The sequence below is a fragment of the Chelonia mydas genome, chromosome 28 (assembly GCF_015237465.2).
Source record: "Chelonia mydas isolate rCheMyd1 chromosome 28, rCheMyd1.pri.v2, whole genome shotgun sequence".
NCBI lineage: Eukaryota > Metazoa > Chordata > Testudines > Cheloniidae > Chelonia > Chelonia mydas.
The window spans coordinates 4,779,466-4,803,992 of record NC_051268.2 but is presented as its reverse complement, the minus strand read 5'-3'; the positions used below and the strand labels follow the sequence as shown (position 1 = coordinate 4,803,992).

The 24,527-nt window shown below is 48.6% G+C and overlaps 3 protein-coding genes and 2 non-coding genes across 17 annotated transcripts in view; 4 read left to right on the top strand and 1 right to left on the bottom strand.

Moving 5' to 3' along the window:
• Window positions 1-24,527, bottom strand: part of LOC102943236 (zinc finger protein 883) — a 2,438,435-nt gene that overhangs the window by 1,063,894 nt on the left and 1,350,014 nt on the right.
• Window positions 1-24,527, top strand: part of LOC114020163 (zinc finger protein 501) — a 1,907,800-nt gene that overhangs the window by 567,258 nt on the left and 1,316,015 nt on the right. The gene's annotated exons all lie outside the window — the stretch shown is intronic.
• Window positions 1-24,527, top strand: part of LOC119564595 (zinc finger protein 883) — a 1,467,279-nt gene that overhangs the window by 974,938 nt on the left and 467,814 nt on the right. The window lies entirely within an intron of this gene.
• On the top strand, window positions 10,050-10,121 carry TRNAA-UGC. Its single transcript has one exon. It is a non-coding gene; the product is annotated as a tRNA-Ala (tRNA).
• On the top strand, window positions 18,233-18,304 carry TRNAA-UGC. Its single transcript has one exon. It is a non-coding gene; the product is annotated as a tRNA-Ala (tRNA).

Below are 24,527 nucleotides of genomic sequence, written 5' to 3'. Positions count from 1 at the left end.
GGAGAGCGGCTAATGGCGACATCCCAGGGCTGGGATGAAAGGGGAATGTTGCAGGGACTTTACCATACAGGCCCCATCCTGCTTCTCAGAGCCCACAGGAGAGACTCTGGAGACGGGCGAGTCGTTTCTCAGCTGCATTCTCAGGAGAAGTCAGTAGCTGTCCTTGCATAGACACACAGGAGAGTAACCGCGGCCATTCTGCAGAGACATCTGGTTGCCAGGGGATCCAGCTAGGAGAGGGAGCGCTGGGGCATCTGCAGTTTTTGCAGGGGGGAGGAGGGCCAGACCAATGGGGCTGTCTCAGGAGTCACAAGTGGCTTTGCCAGTGGGGAGGCTGGAGGTCACATGTTGGGGGTAGGGTGGGGCATTAGGGACTACAGGATGTGAGGCTGGTTCAAATGGAACTGCACAAAAAAACCTCCCCTTTTGCTCCAGCTAAAGGCCCTACTTTGGCCTGTCCCCGTTTCAGGAAAATCTCCATCTCTACCCTGGCTCTCGGAAACCCCCCTCTCTCCCATGGGTATTTTCACAGTTTCTTCCTTTTCTCATGGTCTCGTAGAAATATTTTTGCCATGGAAATGATCAAGTACATTTAAAATGAGAAAAACAATCAAACAACACATCCGTATCTCCTTCACCAGGCATGGTGTCATGTCTGAATTTTTCTACTGAAAAGTCTCGGCAGGCAGAGTCACCCCTACATTTACTGCAAATCAGGCCCAGGACTTGCATCCAGCAGTTCTCGGGGCTGTGGGACAGAAATGAGCTTTGCTGGCAGCAGTGAGGGGGGACGGGTGGGACTGAGCTGTCTGGGGAATATTTTAATCCTTATCTATTTTTTGGAGGATTAAATCAATGCAGCTTCCACTTCTCCGTCTCTCCCCAGGAAATAACGTTCTGTGCAAAGTACCCAAAACTTTTAACAATAAGAAATGAGAAGCCATGTTCTTGTTCAATGTGCATTGAAGCTGAAAAGGGAGAGGTTTTCTCTTTGACTCCTAGGCCCCCACTCTAATCCACTAGACACCCCTTTCCTCTCACAGCCAGGAATAGAACCCAGGAGTCGTGACAACTAGCCCCCCTACTCTAGCCCTCTAGACCCTTCTCCCTGGGACAAAGGGGAAGCTCTGAGACCCCTGTGTTCTCCCCTCACCTCCCTGCCTTTGCTGCAATTGAAACCCAATGGGGTTTTCTTGGGCAGTTTTGAATCTTGCTCCCAGGAAGGGTGTAATTTTAGATGCAGGTTCCAAATAGTGCAATTAATGAGCCAGAAGGGGCAGCAGGTATCGGTGCAAACCAGGAGCCTGCTGCTTTGCGTTCCTGACATTGTGTAGCCATCATGTGGCCATTCTGTCTCAGTCCCTTTAATTAAAAAATTGGGTTTTTTTCATAGAAACAATATTTTCCTCTTAGAGACACAGCGGCAGATTAATCTACGAAGTGAAGGTGATTCCAAGGCAGTTCTGGAGCAGAAGGGAACATTTTCAGCATCACTAAATTATTTTGTTGTGCCTCACACAGAGAGAGAGAGAAAATAAACCTATTAATCTGAGCTACCGACACACTTCACGGCATGAAATACACAAGTTTCTGGTCAATGAGTTGTGTTCATTTAAATAATATGAAAAATACGTTCGGGGCAATGCATGAAAACGTCACGGCATTGAACAACCCACTTGACATAGTTAATGTACTAGATAAAACTTAAAGAAGTTAAGAAAGATGTGCTTATAAATTACCGTGTTGTGCCATTTACACAGGCACAAGACACAGAAGAAACTGAATTATATGAGCTACTAAAATTTCCGATTTCTCACAGCATTTTAATTCTCAAGGTTGTTTTAATTTGCTTATTTTTTTGGAACTAGAAACGGGGAAAGAGTACATTGAAGTCAGTGGAATTACCGCAGCGAGGGATTAGTCTCATTATTTGTCACTAACAACAGCCTTTGTTAACACAGAATTAACTTTGTGAACATCTCTTACCCTTCCAGAACATCGAGTTCAGTAAAACTCAAACTCTGGAAAAACAGGGAATACAGAGCGACGGTACATGCCCAGATAACCTTAACTCTGCCCGCGAGAAGAGAATCCCTGATGGCATATGAGAACAAAGAAAGGTTTGGGGACAAATTACAGCTACTTCCCAAGAGTTTGTTTCTTCTGCAATTAATAGATCCTGGCCAGAACAAAAAATCAATTGAGCCTGGCCTGGTGTCTGGCCATGGAATTTACTATTTCCAATTTTTATCCCAGCACATTTAAAGGCAAAACTGTTTTACAAAAGCTCCCTTATTTTAGGTTATACAAACAGGCAACTTCCCCACCTATTTCAAGGAGATGGTATTATCCTGACCCACAGGGAACTTTAAATAACATGAAAAAAGAAAAGGAGGACTTGTGGCACCTTAGAGACTAATAAATTTATTTGAGCATAAGCTTTCGTGAGCTACAGCTCACTTCATCGGATGCATTCAGTGGAAAATACAGTGGGGAGATTTATATACACAGAGAACATGAAACAATGGGTGTTACCACACACACTGTAACAAGAGTGATCAAGTAAGGTGAGCTATTACCAGCAGGAGGGGGAGGGGGGAGAATTGGGAACCTTTTGTAGTGATAATCAAGGTGGGCCATTTCCAGCCGTTGATAAGAACATCTGAGGAATAGTGGAGGGGGGGCGGGGATAAACATGGGGAAATAGTTTTACTTTGTGTAATGACCCATCCACTCCCAATCTCTATTCAAGCCTAAGTTAATTGTATCCAGTTTGCAAATTAATTCCAATTCAGCAGTCTCCCGTTGGAGTCTGTTTTTGAAGTTTTTTTGTTGAAGTATTGCAACTTTTAGGTCTGTAATCGAGTGACCAGAGAGTTTGAAGTGTTCTCCGACTGGTTTTTGAATGTTCTAATTCTTGATGTCTGATTTGTGTCCATTTATTCTTTTACGTACAGACTGTCCAGTTTGCCCAATGCACATGGCAGAGGGGCATTGCTGGCACATGATGGCACATATCACATTGGTAGATGTGCAGGTGAACGAGCCTCTGATACTGTGGCTGATGTGATTAGGCCCTATGATGGTGTCCCCTGAATAGATATGTGGACACAGTTGGCAATGGGCTTTGTTGCAAGGATAGGTTCCTGGGTTAGTGGTTCTGTTGTGTGGTGTGTGGTTGCTGGTGAGTATTTGCTTCAGGTTGGGGGGCTGTCTGTAAGCAAGGACTGGCCTGTCTCCCAAGATCTGTGAGAATGATGGGTTGTCCTTCAGGATAGGTTGTAGATCCTTGATGATGGGTTGGAGGGGTTTTAGTTGGAGGCTGAAGGTGACGGCTAGTGGCGTTCTGTTATTTTCTTTGTTGGGCCTGTCCTGTAGTAGGTAACTTGTGGGTACTCTTCTGGCTCTGTCCATCTGTTTCTTCACTTCAGCAGGTGGTGTGACGAAGCGGGACTGTTCTTAATGTTTCCTCTGAATATTGTGGGGGTGCCTCAGTTTCCCCTATGTAATTCTTAAGTATCTAGGTGGTGGGATACTACATCCATAGTGGCTACTATAGCCCTCTACACCAACATTCCACACAAAGATGGACTACAAGCCGTCAGGAACAGTATCCCCGATAATGTCACGGCTAACCTGGTGGCTGAACTTTGTGACTTTGTCCTCACTCATAACTATTTCACATTTGGGGACAATGTATACTTTCAAATCGGCGGCACTGCTATGGGTACCCGCATGGCACCACAGTATGCCAACATTTTTATGGCTGACTTCATAGAATCATAGAATCATAGAATATCAGGGTTGGAAGGGACCTCAGGAGGTCATCTAGTCCAACCCCCTGCTCAAAGCAGGACCAATCCCCAATCAAATCATCCCAGCCAAGGCTTTGTCAAGCCTGATCTTAAAAACTTCCAAGGAAGGAGATTCTACCACCTCCCTAGGTAACACATTCCAGTGTTTCACCACCCTCTTAGTGAAAAAGTTTTTCCTAATATCCAACCTAAACCTCCCCCACTGCAACTTGAGACCATTACTCCTTGTCCTGTCCTCTTCTACCACTGAGAATAGTCTAGAACCATCCTCTCTGGAACCACCTCTCAGCTAGCTGAAAGCAGCTATCAAATCCCCCCTCATTCTTCTCTTCCGCAGACTAAACAATCCCAGTTCCCTCAGCCTCTCCTCATAAGTCATGTGTTCCAGACCCCTAATCATTTTTGTTGCCCTTCGCTGGACTCTCTCCAATTTATCCACGTCCTTCTTGTAGTGTGGGGCCCAAAACTGGACACAGTACTCCAGATGAGGCCTCACCAATGTCGAATAGAGGGGAACGATCACGTCCCTCGATCTGCTCGCTATTCCCCTACTTATACATCCCAAAATGCCATTGGCCTTCTTGGCAACAAGGGCACACTGCTGACTCATATCCAGCTTCTCGTCCACTGTAACCCCTAGGTCCTTTTCCGCAGAACTGCTGCCTAGCCATTCAGTCCCTAGTCTGTAGCTGTGCATTGGATTCTTCCATCCTAAGTGCAGACCCTGCACTTATCCTTATTGAACCGCATCAGGTTTCTTTTGGCCCAATCCTCCAATTTGTCTAGGTCCCTCTGTATCCTATCCCTGCCCTCCAGCGTATCTACCACTCCTCCCAGTTTAGTATCATCCGCAAATTTGCTGAGAGTGCAATCCACACCATCCTCCAGATCATTTATGAAGATATTGAACAAAACCGGCCCCAGGACCGACCCCTGGGGCACTCCACTTAGAACAACACTTCCTCAGCTCTCGTCCCCTAATGCCCCTACTCTACTTGCGCTACATTGATGACATCTTCATCATCTGGACCCATGGAAAAGAAGCCCTTGAGGAATTCCACCATGATTTCAACAATTTCCATCCCAACATCAACCTCAGCCTGGACCAGTCCACACCAGAGATCCACATCCTGGACACTATGGTGCTAATAAGCGATGGTCACATAAACACCACCCTATACCGGAAACTTACTGACGGCTATTCCTACCTACATGCCTCCAGCTTTCATCCAGACCACACCACACAATCCATTGTCTACAGCCAAGCTCTGCGATACAACCGCATTTCCTCCAACCCCTCAGACAGAGACAAACACCTACAAGATCTCTATCAAGCATTCTTACAACTACAATACCCACCTGCGGAAGTGAAGAAACAGACTGACAGAGCCAGAAGAGTACCCAGAGATCACCTACTACAGGACAGGCCTAACAAACAAAATAACAGAACGCCATTAGCCGTCACCTTCAGCCCCCAACTAAAACCTCTCCAACGCATCATCAAGGATCTACAACCTATCCTGAAGGATGACCCAACACTCTCACAGATCTTGGGAGACAGGCCAGTCCTTGTGTACAGACAGCCCCCCAACCTGAAGCAAATACTCACCAGCAACCACACACCACGCAACAGAACCACTAACCCAGGAACCTATCCTTGCAACAAAGCCCGTTGCCATCTGTATCCGCATATCTATTCAGGGGACACCATCATAGGGCCTAATCACATCAGCCACAGGATCAGAAGCTCGCTCACCTGCACATCTACCAATGTGATATATGCCATCATGTGCCAGCAATGCTCCTCTGCCATGTACATTGGTCAAACTGGACAGTCTCTGTGTAAAAGAAGAAATGGACACAAATCAGATATCAAGAATTAGAACATTCAAAAACCAGTCGGAGAACACTTCAAACTCTCTGGTCACTCGATTACAGACCTAAAAGTTGCAATACTTCAACAAAAAAACTTCGAAAACAGACTCCAACGAGAGACTGCTGAATTGGAATTAAGTTGCAAACTGAATACAATTAACTTAGGCTTGAATAAAGACTGGGAGTGGATGGGTCATTACACAAAGTAAAACTATTTCCCCATGTTTATCCCCCTCCCCCCTCCACTATTCCTCAGATGTTCTTATCAATGGCTGGAAATGGCCCACCTTGATTATCACTACAAAAGGTTCCCAATTCTCCCCCTCCTCCCTGCTGGTAATAGCTCACCTTACCTGATCACTCTTGTTACAGTGTGTGTGGTAACACCCATTATTTCATGTTCTCTGTGTATATAAATCTCCCCACTGTATTTTCCACTGAATGCATCCGATGAAGTGAGCTGTAGCTCACGAAAGCTTATGCTCAAATAAATTTATTAGTCTCTAAGGTGCCACAAGTCCTCCTTTTCTTTTTTCATGTTATTTAAAGTTCCCTGTGGGTCAGGATAATATCATCTCCTTGAAATAGGTGGGGAAGTGGCCTGTTTGTATAACCTAAAATAAAGGAGCTTTTGTAAAACAGTTTTGCCTTTACATGTGCTGGGATAAAAATTGGAAATAGTAAATTCCATGGCCAGACACCAGGCCAGGCTCAATTGATTTTTTGTTCTGGCCAGGATCTATTAATTGCAGAAGAAACAAACTCTTGGGAAGTAGCTGTAATTTGTCCCCAAACCTTTCTTTGTTCTCATATGCCATCAGGGATTCTCTTCTCGCGGGCAGAGTTAAGGTTATCTGGGCATGTACTGTCGCTCTGTATTCCCTGTTTTTCCAGAGTTTGAGTTTTACTGAACTCGATGTTCTGGAAGGGTAAGAGACGTTCACAAAGTTAACTCTGTGTTAACAAAGGCTGTCATTAGTGACAAATAATGAGACTAATCCCTCACTGCGGTAATTCCACTGACTTCAATGTACTCTTTCCCCATTTCTAGTTCCAAAAAAATAAGCAAATTAAAACAACCTTGAGAACTAAAATGCTGTGAGAAATTGGAAATTTTAGTAGCTCATATAATTCAGTTTCTTCTGTGTCTTGTGCGTGTGTAAATGGCACAACACGTTAATTTATAAGCACATCTTTCTTAACTTCTTTAAGTTTTATCTAGTACATTAACTATTTCAAGTGGGTTGTTCAATGCCGTGAGGTTTTCATGCATTGCCCCGAACGTATTTTTCATATTATTTAAATGAACACAACTCACTGACCAGAAACTTGTGTATTTCATGCTGTGAAGTGTGTCGGTAGCTCAGATTAATAGGTTTATTTTCTCTCTCTCTCTGTGTGAGGCACAACAAAATAATTTAGTGATGCGGAAAATGTTCCCTTCTGCTCCAGAACTGCCTTGGAATCACCTACACTTCGTAGATTAATCTGCCGCTGTGTCTCTAAGAGGAAAATATGGTTTCTATGAAAAAACCCCAATTTTTTAATTAAAGGGACTGAGACAGAATGGCCACATGATGGCTACACAATGTCAGGAACGCAAAGCAGCAGGCTCCTGGTTTGCACTGATACCTGCTGCCCCTTCTGGCTCATTAATTGCACTATTTGGAACCTGCATCTAAAATTACACCCTTCCTGGGAGCAAGATTCAAAACTGCCCAAGGAAACCCCATTGGGTTTCAATTGCAGCAAAGGCAGGGAGGCGAGGGGAGAACACAGGGGTCTCAGAGCTTCTCCTTTGTCCCAGGGAGAAGGGTCTAGAGGGCTAGAGTAGGGGGGCTAGTTGTCACGACTCCTTGGTTCTGTTCCTGGCTGTGAGAGGAAAGGGGTGTCTAGTGGACTAGAGTGGGGGCCTAGGAGTCAAAGAGAAAACCTCTCCCTTTTCAGCTTCAATGCACACTGAACAAGAACATGGCTTCTCATTTCTTAGGTTCTGATGCCATCATGTGGCCATTTCATTTCACTTCTTATTGTTAAAAGGTTTCAGAGTAACAGCCGTGTTAGTCTGTATTCGCAAAAAGAAAAGGAGTATTTGTGGCACCTTAGAGACTAACCAATTTATTTGAGCATGAGCTTTCGTGAGCTACAGCTCACTTCAGCTGTAGCTCACGAAAGCTCATGCTCAAATAAATTGGTTAGTCTCTAAGGTGCCACAAATACTCCTTTTCTTATTGTTAAAAGGTTTGGGTACTTTGCACAGAAACGTTATTTCCTGGGGAGAGACGGAGAGGTGGAAGCTGCATTGATTTAATCCTCCGAAAAATAGATAAGGATTAAAATATTCAGCAGACAGCTCAGTCCCACCCGTCCCTCCTCGCTGCTGCCAGCAAAGCTCATTTCTGTCCCACAGCCCCGAGAACTGCTGGGTGGAAGTCCTGGGCCTGATTTGCAGTAAATGTAGGGGTGACTCTGCCTGCCGAGACTTTTCAATAGAAAAATTCAGACACGACACCATGCCTGGTGAAGGAGATACGGATGTGTTGTTTGATTGTTTTTCTCATTTTAAATGTACTTGATCATTTCCATGGCAAAAATATTTCTACGAGACCATGAAAAAAGGAAGAAACTGTGAAAATACCCATGGGAGAGAGGGGGGTTTCCGAGAGCCAGGGTAAAGATGGAGATTTTCATGAAACGGGGAGAGGCCAAAGTAGGGCCTTTAGCTGGAGCAAAAGGGGAGGTTTTTTTGTGCAGTTCCATTTTAACCAGCCTCACAACCTGTAGTCCCTAATGCCCCACCCTACCCCCAACATGTGACCTCCAGCCTCCCCACTGGCAAAGCCACTTGTGACTCCTGAGACAGCCCCATTGGTCTGACCCTCCTCCCCCCTGCAAAAACTGCAGATGCCCCAGCGCTCCCTCTCCTCGCTGGATCCCCTGGCAACCAGATGTCTCTGCAGAATGGCCGCGGTTACTCTCCTGTGTGTCTGTTCAAGGACAGCTTCCGACTTCTCCTGAGAATGCAGCTGAGAAATGACTCGCCCGTCTCCAGATTCTCTCCTGTGGGCTCTGAGAAGCAGGATGGGGCCTGTATGGTAAAGTCCCTGCAACATTCCCCTTTCATCCCAGCCCTGGGATGTCGCCAGTAACTGCTGTCCCCTGGTGCAGCAAAGGAAGTTTCCACCCACCCAGGAGACCCCAGCCTGGAACTAAAGTGAGCTTCAGGCTTCTCCTCTCTCCCTTCTTGGAATCAAGTTCATGTTTTTACCAAGAGTTAAAGGAGCCCGAACCCCCAGAGTCTGGAGCAATGTCACAAGTTTGCAATCTCTCCATGGAAGATAATTTGTTAAATCCCAGATGAGTGGAGTGAAATCAGTTCTCAGCCTGAGTCCTTTGCTCTTAATCCTGAGGATACTGTCCCACCATGGGGCCATTTCCCGCCTCTCTTTCATACAGAAGCACAATTTTCTTTGCACAGACACAGGAACAGCAAGATCTTTCTCTGTCCCTCGTGCGAAGCAGGGTGTCAAATTCCGTGGAACCTTCCTCTTCTGCGATGGAAACAATGGACAAGCAGGGGGCCCTGGGCACCTCCAGCCCTGGCCGTGAGATGTTCCCTCCCCTCTTTCTTTATGCTGCTACAGTTATTTCATGGAATGTCTGGGATGGGGGAAAAGCTGAGTTCACTCCCTGCTGAGGGAAAAAAGGACCCTCAAAATCTCAGGCCCTCAAGGAAACCCCAACCCCTGCTCCCGGGATCACTGGGGTGCTGGGGATTTCAGTAGGAAAGGGACTGTCTGAATTGTCCAGGTGGGGAATGAATAACCATCTACGACTAGATCCACCTCATTAACCACTGACACAGGCTGATCGTGCTGCAGATAGATGGGAAACCGGGAGTGAGTCTTTGCTGGAGAGCCAGGGAAACTGACCCAATTGCACTGCAGTGAATGTGCCGGGGAAAGCTGGACTTTACAGGCAAGTGGAAATAGCAGATCCTAGAAAGACCTGGAGCTCCCCACACCACTTCTGCCAGCAGGGTCAGGTGTTGAGCTGCTCACCGAGCCCCCCCCCCGCCCCATGACCTTCCAGCAGGGGGTGGGAGCACCCCCCCCCCCCCGCCAATGCAGGGGAGAGGGCTGAGTGTATCTCTGCCCCTGAGTCCAGGGCAGGCACTCTCTCTGCCCCACACATAGAATCTGGCCCTGCTGCAAAGTGACCCCTATGAACCAGCAACCTCCAGGAGAGAAGATTTGGCCCTCAGAGCAGGGACTGTGTCCCTCATGCTGCTGTTAGGCTCCCAGACGCTCTGGAAACAGGAAGGATCTGAGCATAACCCATAGCAGCTATGGTCCATCTGGGGATGTAGCTCAGTGGTAGAGCACATGCTTTGCATGTATGAGGCCCTGGGTTCAATCCCCAGCATTTCCAAGTTCTCTTTTCACCCGGCTGCTTTGCTCATGCCCAGCGGGGATGTGGCCCACCAGTCTCCCTGCACCAGTTTCAGTCCTGCTCAGGGAGGGGCAAGTGCCAATTGCATGGAAGGGCTGGGGGGGTTTCTGCTCCTAAGTCACCTCGGTACTTTTAAGATTCCCACCCGCTGTGCTGTTTGGGACAATGGTGGATGAGAAGGGAGAATCCTCCAGCACTGCAGGGAAAGGTCCCCTCTGCCCAGACTGAGGGGCAAGGAAACGGAGGGGCAGTCGGTGCTCAGAGAGGAGAGAGGTCAGTGATTTACACCCACCAGGGGACACTGTCTTTTTGTGGCGAGTGCAGCTGGCTTGGGATGGTGCTGACGATGGATAGAAAACAGTCTGGAGACAATGACAGATGAGACCATAGAAGGGGAAGGGGAATGGCAGCTCCACAGAAGGTCCTGGGTGCTCAGATGCCCCAGTTCTAGACACCCTGGCCTGTCCTAGAGAGAGAAAAGACACAGCAGGACCTAGCCCCCCTACAGTCATCCCATGGACACGAATCTGGTTGGGAGTGGGGAGAAGGTTCCCTCTGGACAAAGGGGAGCTGAAATCCCCCAGTGTCCTGGAATTTAAGTAATGCAAGCTTCAAACCCAGCACGGGTGGGGGCTGAGATGCATCAGCAGAAGGTTGGGCTGGACAGGGATGTATAATTGTTGGTGGTGCCCAGAATGGGGCCAAGTCCTGCCTCCCCCCCCACACACACACACACACCTGCCTAAGGCTCTGGGAGGGAGTTTGGGTGTGGGAGGGAGAGGGGCTGGGCTCTGGGAGAGAGTTTGGGTGCAGGGTCTGGGCTCGGGCAGGGGGTTGGCGCTGCAGGAGAGGGTGAGAGGTGTGGCACTTACCTCAGGCATATCCCGAAAGTGACCCGCACCCCCCTCTGGCAGCAGCCCCTAGGTGTGTGTGTGTGGGGGGGGTCTCTGCGCACCGCTGCCCGCAGACCCCACCCCTGCAGCTCCCATTGCCACAGTTGGCAGAGTCGGCGCTCGGGTCAGGGGCAGCTCATGAAGACCCCCACCCCCACCCCAGGGACCGCAGGGACGTGCCAGCTGCTTCCGAGACCGGCACGCCACGCGGAGCGAGAGCGGGCAGGAAGCAGCCTTAGCCCCCTTGTGCGGCTGGTGATGGTGGTGGGGGTCCCAGGCCCTTTAAATTGCCCGGGGAGGCAGGCGGGACCGGGGGGGGGACACTCCCAAGGGCCTTACGTTTCTTTGCACAATGATATATCTTGGAACAGGATAGAAATGAAATGGCGGCAGAACCTAAGGAATGAAAAGCCTCTGGATTCGTCTGTGTGCATTGACTCCGAACGGGAGCTGTAATTTGACTCACTTTGTGGCTGCGGCCGGTAAAATATCAGGACAAAGTCATCCCAGTGATTGTAACACTGGGTTTGAGGAGGCGTTGGTCTTATTAAAATGTAATTTTAGCAAGTTACACTTGTGTTTTTAAAAGTGGCTTCCCCAAGCAATCCCAAGTTGTTCTTCCCACAGCTGGCTGATGGTGGGCAGCAGGGGATCTCCCCGATTTGTGGGGGAATCTCTCTGGGTCCCACTGTTAGTTCTCCACCCTTTCTCCCCCTAACCACGCACCCCTCCCTTTCCCAATATCAATGTTTTAGAGTGACCCCTCCCTCCCTTTATGGGACACAGACTCTCTGTGACAGAGACTGACTGGGGCTCCTCTCTGCATGGCCCCAATGGGGAAGGAAAGAGACAGGGGGCTGGGGGAGAAGACAGGCAGAAGGAGTCAAACAGGGCTAGACCAGAATAGAGATTTTCTTCCTGTTAAAATGTACTGGAGTCTCGTCACTGAAAAGCCACGTCTTTAGTTAGGTTTGAAGCATCCACCTTTCAATTACCAGGCAAAGGTGTGAAGCGCAGAGACTGGTAACGGCCTATTTTGTGTAAGAAGCACGTGCAGTGGGTGCAACTGGCTAGTGCAAAGGGGACTGCTGCTGGGGTTATGAGTTCAAGCCTTACCTAGAGCCCTGGTTTCTATTATCCAGGTAGCTTCCTCAACTTGCTTTGCCTAATTCACATGGAAAGTGCCATCCTAGCTGTCAGGGTTCCCTCTGAACTCTAGGGCAGTGGTCTCCAAAGCGGGGTGCATGCACCCCAGGGGGTGCACAAGACTATCCCTGGGGGTGTGCCGCTGGCATGGCTGCAGCTGCGCTCCTGGACCTTTGATTCTTTGCCGGCGGCAGCTCTTCTCTCTCTCTTTTTTTATTTTTTTTTTTTGTGCTTCCCTAGTGCTGGCCCTGAGGGCGCATGGTCCGAAAAGTTTGGAGACCACTGCTCTAGGGTACAGATGTGGAGACCCACATGAAAGACCCCCTCAGCTTATTTCTACCAGCTTAGGGTAAAAATTCCCCAAGGCACAAAGTCTTTGTCCTTGGAGGGTATGCTGCCACCACCAAGTGATTTAACAAAGAATCAGGGAAAGGATCACTTGGAGTTCCTATTCCCCCAAAAATATCCCCCCAAGACCTACACCCCCTTTCCTGGGGAGGCTTGAGAATAATATTCTTCAGGATAGGTTGCAGATCTTTGATGATGGGCTGGAGAGGTTTTAGTTGGAGGCTGAAGGTGACGGCTAGTCGCGTTCTGTTATTTTCTTTGTTGGGCCTGTCCTGTAGTAGGTAATTTGTGGGTACTCTTCTGGCTCTGTCAATCTGTTTCTTCACTTCAGCAGGTGGTGTGACGAAGCGGGACTGTTCTTAATGTTTCCTCTGAATATTGTGGGGGTGCCTCAGTTTCCCCTATGTAATTCTTAAGTATCTAGGTGGTGGGATACTACATCCATAGTGGCTACTATAGCCCTCTACACCAACATTCCACACAAAGATGGACTACAAGCCGTCAGGAACAGTATCCCCGATAATGTCACAGCAAACCTGGTGGCTTAACTTCGTGACTTTGTCCTCACTCATAACTATTTCACATTTGGGGACAATGTATACCTTCAAATCAGCGGCACTGCTCTGGGTACCCGCATGGCCCCACAGTATGCCAACATTTTTATGGCTGACTTAGAACAACGCTTCCTCAGCTCTCGTCCCCTAATGCCCCTACTCTACTTGCGCTACATTGATGACATCTTCATCATCTGGACCCATGGAAAAGAAGCCCTTGAGGAATTCCACCATGATTTCAACAATTTCCATCCCACCATCAACCTCAGCCTGGACCAGTCCACACAAGAGATCCACTTCCTGGACACTACAGTGCTAATAAACGATGGTCACATAAACCCCACCCTATACCGGAAACTTACTGACTGCTATACTTACCTACATGCCTCCAGCTTTCACCCAGACCACACCACATGATCCATCGTCTACAGCCAAGCTCTGCGATACAACCGCATTTCCTCCAACCCCTCAGACAGAGACAAACACCTACAAGATCTCTATCAAGTGTTCTTACAACTACAATACCCACCTGCTGAAGTGAAGAAACAGATTGACAGAGCCAGAATAGTACCCAGAAGTCACCTACTACAGGACAGGCCTAACAAAGAAAATAACAGAACGCCACTAGCCGTCACCTTCAGCCCCCAACTAAAACCTCTCCAACGCATCATCAAGGATCTACAACCTATCCTGAAGGACGACCCATCACTCTCACAGATCTTGGGAGACAGGCCAGTCCTTGCCTACAGACAGCCCCCCAACCTGAAGCAAATACTCACCAGCAACCACACACCACACAACAGAACCACTAACCCAGGAACCTATCCTTGCAACAAAGCCCGTTGCCAACTGTGCCCACATATCTATTCAGGGGACACCATCATAGGGCCTAATCACATCAGCCACAGGATCAGAGGCTCGTTCACCTGCACATCTACCAATGTGACATATGCCATCATGTGCCAGCAATGCTCCTCTGCCATGTACATTGGTCAAACTGGACAGTCTCTACGTAAAAGAATAAATGGACACAAATCAGATATCAAGAATTAGACCTAAAAGTTGCAATTCTTCAACAAAAAAACTTCAAAAACAGACTACAACGAGAGACTGCTGAATTGGAATTAAGTTGCAAACTGGATACAATTAACTTAGGCTTGAATAGAGACTGGGAGTGGATGGGTCATTACACAAAGTAAAACTATTTCCCCATGTTTATCCCCCTCCCCCCTCCACTATTCCTCAGATGTTCTTATCAACTGCTGGAAATGGCCCACCTCGATTATCACTACAAAAGGTTCCCAATTCTCCCCCCCCCCACTCCTGCTGGTAATAGCTCACCTTACCTGATCACTCTTGTTACAGTGTATGTGGTAACACCCATTATTTCCTGTTCTCTGTGTATATAAATCTCCCCACTGTATTTTCCACTGAATGCATCCGATGAAGTGAGCTGTAGCTCACGAAAGCTTATGCTCAAATAAATTTATTAGTCTCTAAGGTGCCACAAGTCCTCCTTTTCTTTTTTCATGTTATTTAAAGTTCCCTGTGGGTCAGGATAATATCATCTCCTTGAAATAGGTGGGGAAGTGGCCTGTTTGTATAACCTAAAATAAGGGAGCTTTTGTAAAACAGTTTTGCCTTTAAGTGTGCTGGGATAAAAATTGGAAATAGTAAATTCCATGGCCAGACACCAGGCCAGGCTCAATTGATTTTTTGTTCTGGCCAGGATCTATTAATTGCAGAAGAAACAAACTCTTGGGAAGTAGCTGTAATTTGTCCCCAAACCTTTCTTTGTTCTCATATGCCATCAGGGATTCTCTTCTCGCGGGCAGAGTTAAGGTTATCTGGGCATGTACTGTCGCTCTGTATTCCCTGTTTTTCCAGAGTTTGAGTTTTACTGAACTCGATGTTCTGGAAGGGTAAGAGATGTTCACAAAGTTAACTCTGTGTTAACAAAGGCTGTTGTTAGTGACAAATAATGAGACTAATCCCTCCCTGCGGTAATTCCACTGACTTCAATGTACTCTTTCCCCGTTTCTAGTTCCAAAAAAATAAGCAAATTAAAACAACCTTGAGAACTAAAATGCTGTGAGAAATCGGAAATTTTAGTAGCTCATATAATTCAGTTTCTTCTGTGTCTTGTGCCTGTGTAAATGGCACAACACGGTAATTTATAAGCACATCTTTCTTAACTTCTTTAAGTTTTATCTAGTACATTAACTATGTCAAGTGGGTTGTTCAATGCCGTGACGTTTTCATGCATTGCCCCGAACGTATTTTTCATATTATTTAAATGAACACAACTCACTGACCAGAAACTTGTGTATTTCATGCTGTGAAGTGTGTCGGTAGCTCAGATTAATAGGTTTATTTTCTCTCTCTCTCTGTGTGAGGCACAACAAAATAATTTAGTGATGCGGAAAATGTTCCCTTCTGCTCCAGAACTGCCTTGGAATCACCTACACTTCGTAGATTAATCTGCCGCTGTGTCTCTAAGAGGAAAATATTGTTTCTATGAAAAAACCCCAATTTTTTAATTAAAGGGACTGAGACAGAATGGCCATATGATGGCTACACAATGTCAGGAACGCAAAGCAGCAGGCTCCTGGTTTGCACCGATACCTGCTGCCCCTTCTGGCTCATTAATTGCGCTATTTGGAACCTGCATCTAAAATTACACCCTTCCTGGGAGCAAGATTCAAAACTGTCCAAGGAAACCCCATTGGGTTTCAATCGCAGCAAAGGCAGGGAGGCGAGGGGAGAACACAGGGGTCTCAGAGCTTCTCCTTTGTCCCAGGGAGAAGGGTCTAGAGGCCTAGAGTAGGGGGGCTAGTTGTCATGACTCCTGGGTTCTATTCCTGGCTGTGAGAGGAAAGGGGTGTCTAGTGGATTAGAGTGGGGGCCTAGGAGTCAAAGAGAAAACCTCTCCCTTTTCAGCTTCAATGCACATTAAACAAGAACATGGCTTCTCATTTCTTAGGTTCTGATGCCATCATGTGGCCATTTCATTTCACTTCTTATTGTTAAAAGTTTTGGGTACTTTGCACAGAAACATTATTTCCTGGGGAGAGACGGAGAAGTGGAAGCTGCATTGATTTAATCCTCCGAAACATAGATAAGGATTAAAATATTCCCCAGACAGCTCAGTCCTAACCGTCCTCCCTCACTGCTGCCAGCAAAGCTCATTTCTGTCCCACAGCCCCGAGAACTGGTGGGTGCAAGTCCTGGGCCTGTGTGAAGTAAATGTAGGGGTGACTCTGCCTGCCGAGACTTTTCAGTAGAAAAATTCAGACATGACACCATGCCTGGTGAAGGAGATACGGATGTGTTGTTTGATTGTTTTTCTCATTTTAAATGTACTTGATCATTTCCATGGCAAAAATATTTCTACGAGACCATGAAAAAAGGAAGAAACTGTGAAAATACCCTTGGGAGAGAGGCGGGTTTCCGAGAGCCAGGGTAGAGATGGAGATTTTCATGAAACGGGGACAGGTCAAAGTAGGGCCTTTAGCTGGAGCAAAAGGGGAGGTTTTTTTGTGCAGTTCCATTTGAACCAGCCTCACATCCTGTAGTCCCTAATGCCCCACCCTACCCCCAACATGTGAGCTCCAGCCTCCCCACTGGCAAAGCCACTTGTGACTCCTGAGACAGCCCCATTGGTCTGGCCCTCCTCCCCCCTGCAAAAACTGCAGATCCCCCAGCGCTCCCTCTCCTCGCTGGATCCCCTGGCAACCAGATGTCTCTGCAGAATGGCCGCGGTTACTCTCCTGTGTGTCTGTTCAAGGACAGCTTCCGACTTCTCCTGAGAATGCAGCTGAGAAACGACTCGCCCGTCTCCAGATTCTCTCCTGTGGGCTCTGAGAAGCAGGATGGGGCCTGTATGGTAAAGTCCCTGCAACATTCCCCTTTCATCCCAGCCCTGGGATGTCACCAGTAGCCGCTCTCCCCTGGGAGCAGCAAAGGAAATTTCCACCCACCCAGGAGACCCCAGCCTGGAACTAAAGTCAGCTTCAGGCTTCTCCTCTCTCCCTTCTTGGAATCAACTTCATGTTTTTACCAAGAGTTAAAGGAGCCCGAACCCCCAGAGTCTGGAGCAATGTCACAAGTTCCCAGTGTCTCCATGGAAGACAATTTGTTAAATCCCAGATGAGTGGAGTGAAATCAGTTCTCAGCCTGAGTCCTTTGCTCTTAATCCTGAGGATATTGTCCCACCATGGGGCCATTTCCCGCCTCTCTTTCATACAGAAGCACAATTTTCTTTGCACAGACACAGGAACAGCAAGATCTTTCTCTGTCCCTCGTGCGAAGCAGGGTGTCAAATTCCGTGGAACCTTCCTCTTCTGCGATGGAAACAATGGACAAGCAGGGGGCCCTGGGCACCTCCAGCCCTGGCCGTGAGATGTTCCCTCCCCTCTTTCTTTAAGCTGCTACAGTTATTTCATGGAATGTCTGGGATGGGGGAAAAGGTGAGTTCACTCCCTGCTGAGGGAAAAAAGGACCCTCAAAATCTCAGGCCCTCAGGGAAAACCCCAACCCCTGCTCCCGGGATCACTGAGGTGCTGGGGATTTCAGGAGGAAAGGGACTGTCTGAATTGTCAAGGTGGGGAATGAATAACCATCTACAACTAGATCCACCTCATTAACCACTGACACAGGCTGATCGTGCTGCAGATAGATGGGAAACCGGGAGTGAGTCTTTGCTGGAGAGCCACGGAAACAGTGACCCAATTGCACTGCAGTGAATGTGCTGGGGAAAGCTGGACTTTACAGGCAGGTGGAAATAGCAGATCCTAGAAAGACCTGGAGCTCCCCACACCACTTCTGCCAGCAGGGTCAGGTGTTGAGCTGCTCACTGAGCCCCCCACCACCATGACCTTCCAGCAGGGGGTGGCAGCACCCTCCCCCCGCCAATGCAGGGGAGAGGGCTGAGTGTATCTCTGCACCCTGAGTCCAGGGCAGGCACTCTCTCTGCCCCACACATTGAATCTGGCCCTGCTGCAAAGTGACCCCTATGAACCAGCAACCTCCAGGAGAGAAGATTTGGCCCTCAGAGCAGGGACTGTGTCCCTCATGCTGCTGTTAGGCTCCCAGATGCTCTGGAAACAGGGGGGCTCTGAGTGTAACCCATAGCAGCTATGGTCCATCTGGGGATGTAGCTCAGTGGTAGAGCACATGCTTTGCATGTATGAGGCCCTGAGTTCAATCCCCAGCATCTCCAAGTTCTCTTTTCACCCGGCTGTTTTGCTCATGCCCAGCAGGGATGTGGCCCACCAGTCTCCTTGCACCAGTTTCAGTCCTGCTCAGGGAGGGGCAAGTGCCAATTGCATGGAAGGTCTGGGGGGGTTTCTGCTCCTAAGTCACCTTGGTACTTTTAAGATCCCCACCCGCTGTGCTGTTTGGGACAATGGTGGATGAGAAGGGGGAATCCTCCAGCACTGCAGGGAAAGGTCCCCTCTGCCCAGACTGAGGGGCAAGGAAACGGAGGGCAGTCAGTGCTCAGAGAGGAGAGAGGTCAGTGATTTACACCCACCAGGGGACACTGTCTTTTTGTGGCGAGTGCAGCTGGCTTGGGATGGTGCTGACGATGGATAGAAAAAAGTCTGGAGTCAATGACAGATGAGACCATAGAATGGGAAGGGGAATGGCAGCTCCACAGAAGGTCCTGGGTGCTCGGATGCCCCAGTTCTAGACACCCTGGCCTGTCCTAGAGAGAGAAAAGACACAGCAGGACCTAGCCCCCCTACAGTCATCCCATGGACAAGAATCTGGTTGGGAGTGGGGAGAAGGTTCCCTCTGGACAAAGGGGAGCTGAAATCCCCCAGTGTCCTGGAATTTAAGCAATGCAAGCTTCAAACCCTGCACGGGTGGGGGCTGAGGTGCATCAGCAGAAAGTTGGTCTGGACAGGGATGTATAATTGTTGGTGGTGCCCAGAATGGGGCCAAGTCCTGCCCCCCCCACCACACACAGGCTCTGGGAGGGAGGGAGGGCTCTGGGAGGGAGTTTGGGTGTGGGAGGGGGAGGGGCTGGGCTCTGGGAGAGAGTTTGGGTGCAGGGTCTGGGCTCGGGCAGGGGGTTGGCGCTGCAGGAGAGGGTGAGAGGTGTGGCACTTACCTCAGGCATATCCCGAAAGTGACCCGCACCCCCCTCTGGCAGCAGCCCCTAGGTGTGTGTGTGTGTGGGGGGGTCTCTGCGCACCGCTGCCCGCAGACCCCACCCCTGCAGCTCCCATTGCCACAGTTGGCAGAGTCGGCGCTCGGGGCAGGGGCAGCTCATGAAGACCCCCACCCCCACCCCAGGGACCGCAGGGACGTGTCAGCTGCTTCCGAGACTGGCACGCCACACGGCGCGAGAGCGGGCAGGAAGCCGCCTTAGCCCCCTTGTGCGGCTGGTGATGGTGGGGGGGGTCTCAGACCCTTTAAATTGCCCGGGGAGGCAGGCGGGACCGGGGGGGACACTCCCAAGGGCCTAATGTTGCTTTGCACAACGATAAATCTTGGAACAGGATAGAAATGAAATGGCGGCAGAACCTAAGGAATGAAAAGCCTCTGGATTCGTCTGTGTGCATTGACTCCGAACGGGAGCTGTAATTTGACTCATTTTTTGGCTGCAGCCGGTAAAATATCAGGACAAAGTCATCCCGGTGATTGTGACGCTGGGTTTGAGAAGGCGTTGGTCTTATTAAAATGTAATTTTAGCAAGTTACACTTGTGTTTTTAAAAGTGGCTTCCCCAAGCAATCCCAAGTTGTTCTTCCCACAGCTGGCTGATGGTGGGCAGCAGGGGATCTCCCCGATTTGTGGGGGAATCTCTCTGGGCCCCACTGTTAGTTCTCCACCCTTTCTCCCCCTAACCATGCACCCCACCCTTCCCCATTATCAGTGCTTTACAGTGACCCCTCCCTCCCTTTATGGGACACAGACTCTCTGTGACAGAGACTGACTGGGGCTCCTCTCTGCAGGGCCCCAATGGGGAAGGAAAGAGACAGGGGGCTGGGGGAGAAGACAGGCAGAAGGAGTCAAACAGGGCTAGACCAGAATAGAGATTTTCTTCCTGTTAAAATGTACTGGAGTCTCGTCACTGAAAAGCCACGTCTTTAGTGAGGTTTGAAGCATCCACCTTTCAATTACCAGGCAAAGGTGTGAACCGCAGAGACTGGTAACGGCCTATTTTGTGTAAGAAGCACTTGCAGTGGGTGCAACTGGCTAGTGCAAAGGGGACTGCTGCTGGGGTTACGAGTTCAAGCCTTACCTAGAGCCCTGGTTTCTATTATCCAGGTAGCTTCCTCAACTTGCTTTGCCTAATTCACATGGAAAGTGCCATCCTAGCTGTCAGGGTTCCCTCTGAACTCTAGGGCAGTGGTCTCCAAAGCGGGGTGCATGCACCCCAGGGGGTGCACAAGACCATCCCTGGGGGTGCGCCGCTGGCATGGCTGCAGCTGCACTCCTGGACCTTTGATTCTTTGCTGGCGGCAGCTCTTCTCTCTCTCTCTCTTTTTTTTTTTTTGTGCTTCCCTAGAGCTGGCCCTGGGGGCGCATGATCCAAAAAGTTTGGAGACCACTGCTCTAGGTTACAGATGTGGAGACCCGCATGAAAGACCCCCTCAGCTTATTTCTACCAGCTTAGGTTAAAACTTCCCCAAGGCACAAAGTCTTTGTCCTTGGAGGGTATGCTGCCACCACTAAGTGATTTAACAAAGAATCAGGGAAAGGATCACTTGGAGTTCCTATTCCCCCAAAATATCCCCCCAAGCCCTACACCCCCTTTCCTGGGGAGGCTTCAGAATAATATCCTAACCAATTGGTTACAAAGTGATCACAGACCCAACCCCCTGGGTCTTAGGACAATAGAGAAATCAGACAGGTTCTTAAAAGAAGAATTTTATTTTTTTTTAATGTAAAAATCACCTCTGTAAAATCAGGATGGAAAATAACTTTACAGGGTAACAAAAGATTCACAAACACAGCAGAACTTCCTCTCGGCTTAGTTTCAAAGTTACAAAGAACAGGAATAAACCTCCCTCCAGCAAAGGAAAAATTCAGAAGCAGAACAAAAGATAATCTAACACGCCTTGCCTGGCTTTTACTTACAATTTTTGTAATATGAGAGACTTTTAGGATGGTTTATAGGAGAAGGAGTTTTCTGACCTGATGCTTAGAATCGTAGAATCATAGAATCATAGAATATCAGGGTTGGAAGGGACCCCAGAAGGTCATCTAGTCCAACCCCCTGCTCAAAGCAGGACCAATCCCCAGTTAAATCATCCCAGCCAGGGCTTTGTCAAGCCTGACCTTAAAAACTTCTAAGGAAGGAGATTCTACCACCTCCCTAGCTAAAGCATTCCAGTGTTTCACCACCCTCCTAGTGAAAAAGTTTTTCCTAATATCCAACCTAAACCTCCCGCATTGCAACTTGAGACCATTACTCCTCGTTCTGTCCTCAGCTACCATTGAGAACAGTCTAGATCCATCCTCTTTGGAACCCCCTTTCAGGTAGTTGAAAGCAGCTATCAAATCCCCCCTCATTCTTCTCTTCTGCAGACTAAACATCCCCAGTTCCCTCAGCCTCTCCTCATAAGTCATGTGTTCCAGACCCCTAATCATTTTTGTTGCTCTTCGCTGGACTCTCTCCAATTTATCCACGTCCTTCTTCCCTTTTTTAAAGATGGGCACTACATTAGCCTTTTTCCAGTTGTCCGGGAGTTCCCCCGATCGCCATGAGTTTTCAAAGATAATGGCCAATGGCTCTGCAATCACAGCCGCCAACTCCTTTAGCACTCTCGGATGCAACACATCCGGCCACATGGACTTGTGCACGTCCAGCTTTTCTAAATAGTCCCTAACCACTTCTTTCTCCACAGAGGGCTGGCCACCTACTCCCCATGCTGTGTTGCCCAACGCAGCAGTCTGGGAGCTGACCTTGTTCGTGAAGACAGAGACAAAAAAAGCATTGAGTACATTAGCTTTTTCCACATCCTCTGTCACTAGGTTGCCTCCCTCATTCAGTAAGGAGCCCATACTTTCCTTGGCTTTCTTCTTGTTGCCAACATACCTGAAGAAACCCTTCTTGTTACTCTTAACATCTCTTGCTAGCTGCAGCTCCAGGTGCGATTTGGCCCTCCTGATTTCATTCCTACATGCCCGAGCAACATTTTTATACTCTTCCCTGGTCATTTGTCCAATCTTCCACATCTTGTAAGCTTCTTTTTTATGTTTAAGATCCGCAAGGATTTCACTGTTAAGCTAAGCTGGTCGCCTGCCATATTTACTATTCTTTTGACACATCGGGATGGTTTGTCCCTGTAACCTCAATGGGGATTCTTTGAAATACAGCCAGCTGTCCTGGACTCCTTTCCCCCTCATGTTATTCCCCCAGGGGATCCTGCCCATCAATTCCCTGAGGGAGTGGAACTTCCCTGCTTCCCAAGAGAACACACCAAACAAAGCCTCCCCTCCAAGATTTGAAAGTCTCTTCTTTCAAATCTGGTCCTTTTGGTCAGGAGCCAACCAGGTTATTTGAGCTTCTTAACCCCTTACAGGTAAGGAGGAACTCTAGGCTACCCTTAGCTATATGGTTATGACACGAGGGTAATGAGAGTAATTTTTAAACTCTAAAATGTGGAAGTCCTGCACTTAGGACGGAAGAATCCCATGCACCGCTACAGACTAGGGACCGAATGACTCGGCAGCAGTTCTGCAGAAAAGGACCTAGGGGTTACAATGGACGAGAAGCTGGATATGAGTCAACAGTGTGCCCTTGTTGCCAAGAAGGCCAATGGCATTTTGGGGTGTATAAGTAGGGGCATTGCCAGCAGATGGAGGGACGTGATCGTCCCCCTCTATTCGACACTGGTGAGGCCTCATCTGGAGTACTGTGTCCAGTTTTGGGCTCCACACTACAAGAAGGACGTGGATAAATTGGAGAGAGTCCAGCGAAGGGCAACAAAAATGATTAGGGGTCTGGAACACATGACTTATGAGGAGAGGCTGAGGGAACTGGGATTGTTTAGTCTGCGGAAGAGAAGAATGAGGGGGGATTTGATAGCTGCTTTCAGCTAGCTGAGAGGTGGTTCCAGAGAGGATGGTTCTAGACTATTCTCAGTGGTAGAAGAGGACAGGACAAGGAGTAATGGTCTCAAGTTGCAGTGGGGGAGGTTTAGGTTGGATATTAGGAAAAACTTTTTCACTAGGAGGGTGGTGAAGCACTGGAATGCGTTACCTAGGGAGGTGGTGGAATCTCCTTCCCTAGAAGTTTTTAAGGTCAGGCTTGACAAAGCCCTGGCTGGGATGATTTAGTTGTGGATTGGTCCTGCTTTGAGCAGGGGGTTGGACTAGATGACCTCCTGAGGTCCCTTCCAACCCTGATATTCTATGATTCTATGATTCTAGGAGCAGGGAGAAGACAGAGCCAGGAGCCACTGAGGGTGGAAGGGAGTTAGGAGCATGTGGAGGGGGGGTGACGGGAGTTATCGAAGATGCATAGGGATACTGCAGGGGTTGGATAGTGCATTTTCTACATTCCCTAGCTGATAGAAAATAGCTGTAATATTCCCTGGAAGTGTGTGTGTGTGTGTCTCATTCCACGCTCCCCAAGCCAATGGCTAACCTACTACAGGATAACAACCTGCTACTGCTGCGACTCCAAATGCTTCTGACTCAGCCTCTCATCCAGAATAATCTTTCTGCCCTTCTCTTTCCTCATCCAGACAGCCCCAGACTAGATTGTCTCAGAGACCAACAAGGGCTGTTTGTCCTGTGACAAACCTACAGCTCTTAGTGGTCTAAGAAACCCAACAAGAAGAGGAAAACCAGCAGGGTTCAAGGTGACAGCTCTCTCAAAGGTCTGTGTGACCTGTGCTTGAGGACTGGTTGTTTCCAAGCCCATGTTTAACCATCCCCACTGCATTGTGAACCTGGGTTTACACGTGTTTGACTCAGGTCTCACAGTCATGTTACATGTCTGCCACCACCAGCGATCCTGCGATTCGAGGATGATCTCCAGCATGGATTTACATGTGGGTCCTGAGATGACACAGGAGTCCGAGCCTGGAACCACAGATCTGTCCACAGTAAGTACAGACATTTCCTGGTGGATCAGCTGCCTGCTGGGAGAAAGTTCCTCTTTTTCCTTCCTTTTCTCTCTCTGTTTCGCTTGGAGGGGAAGATGCTTCTCCTCGAAGCAGGCCACTTGCCTGCGGGAGGACGTGGCGCCGTTGAGGTCAGTTGGTGGCTTGCTCCTCCCAGCTTGCGCTTAGGTGATCAGAAAGCGAGTGTGAAAAATTAGGACAGTGGGTGGGTGGTCATAGGCGCCTCTATGAGACAAAGCCCCAAATATTGGGTCTGTCCCCATAAAATCGGGACATCCGGTCACCCTACTTGGGATGTCCACATCAGTTTTCTTGAGACACTCCTTCAGGGCATGGTAGATGCCTGCGCGTGTTGTCT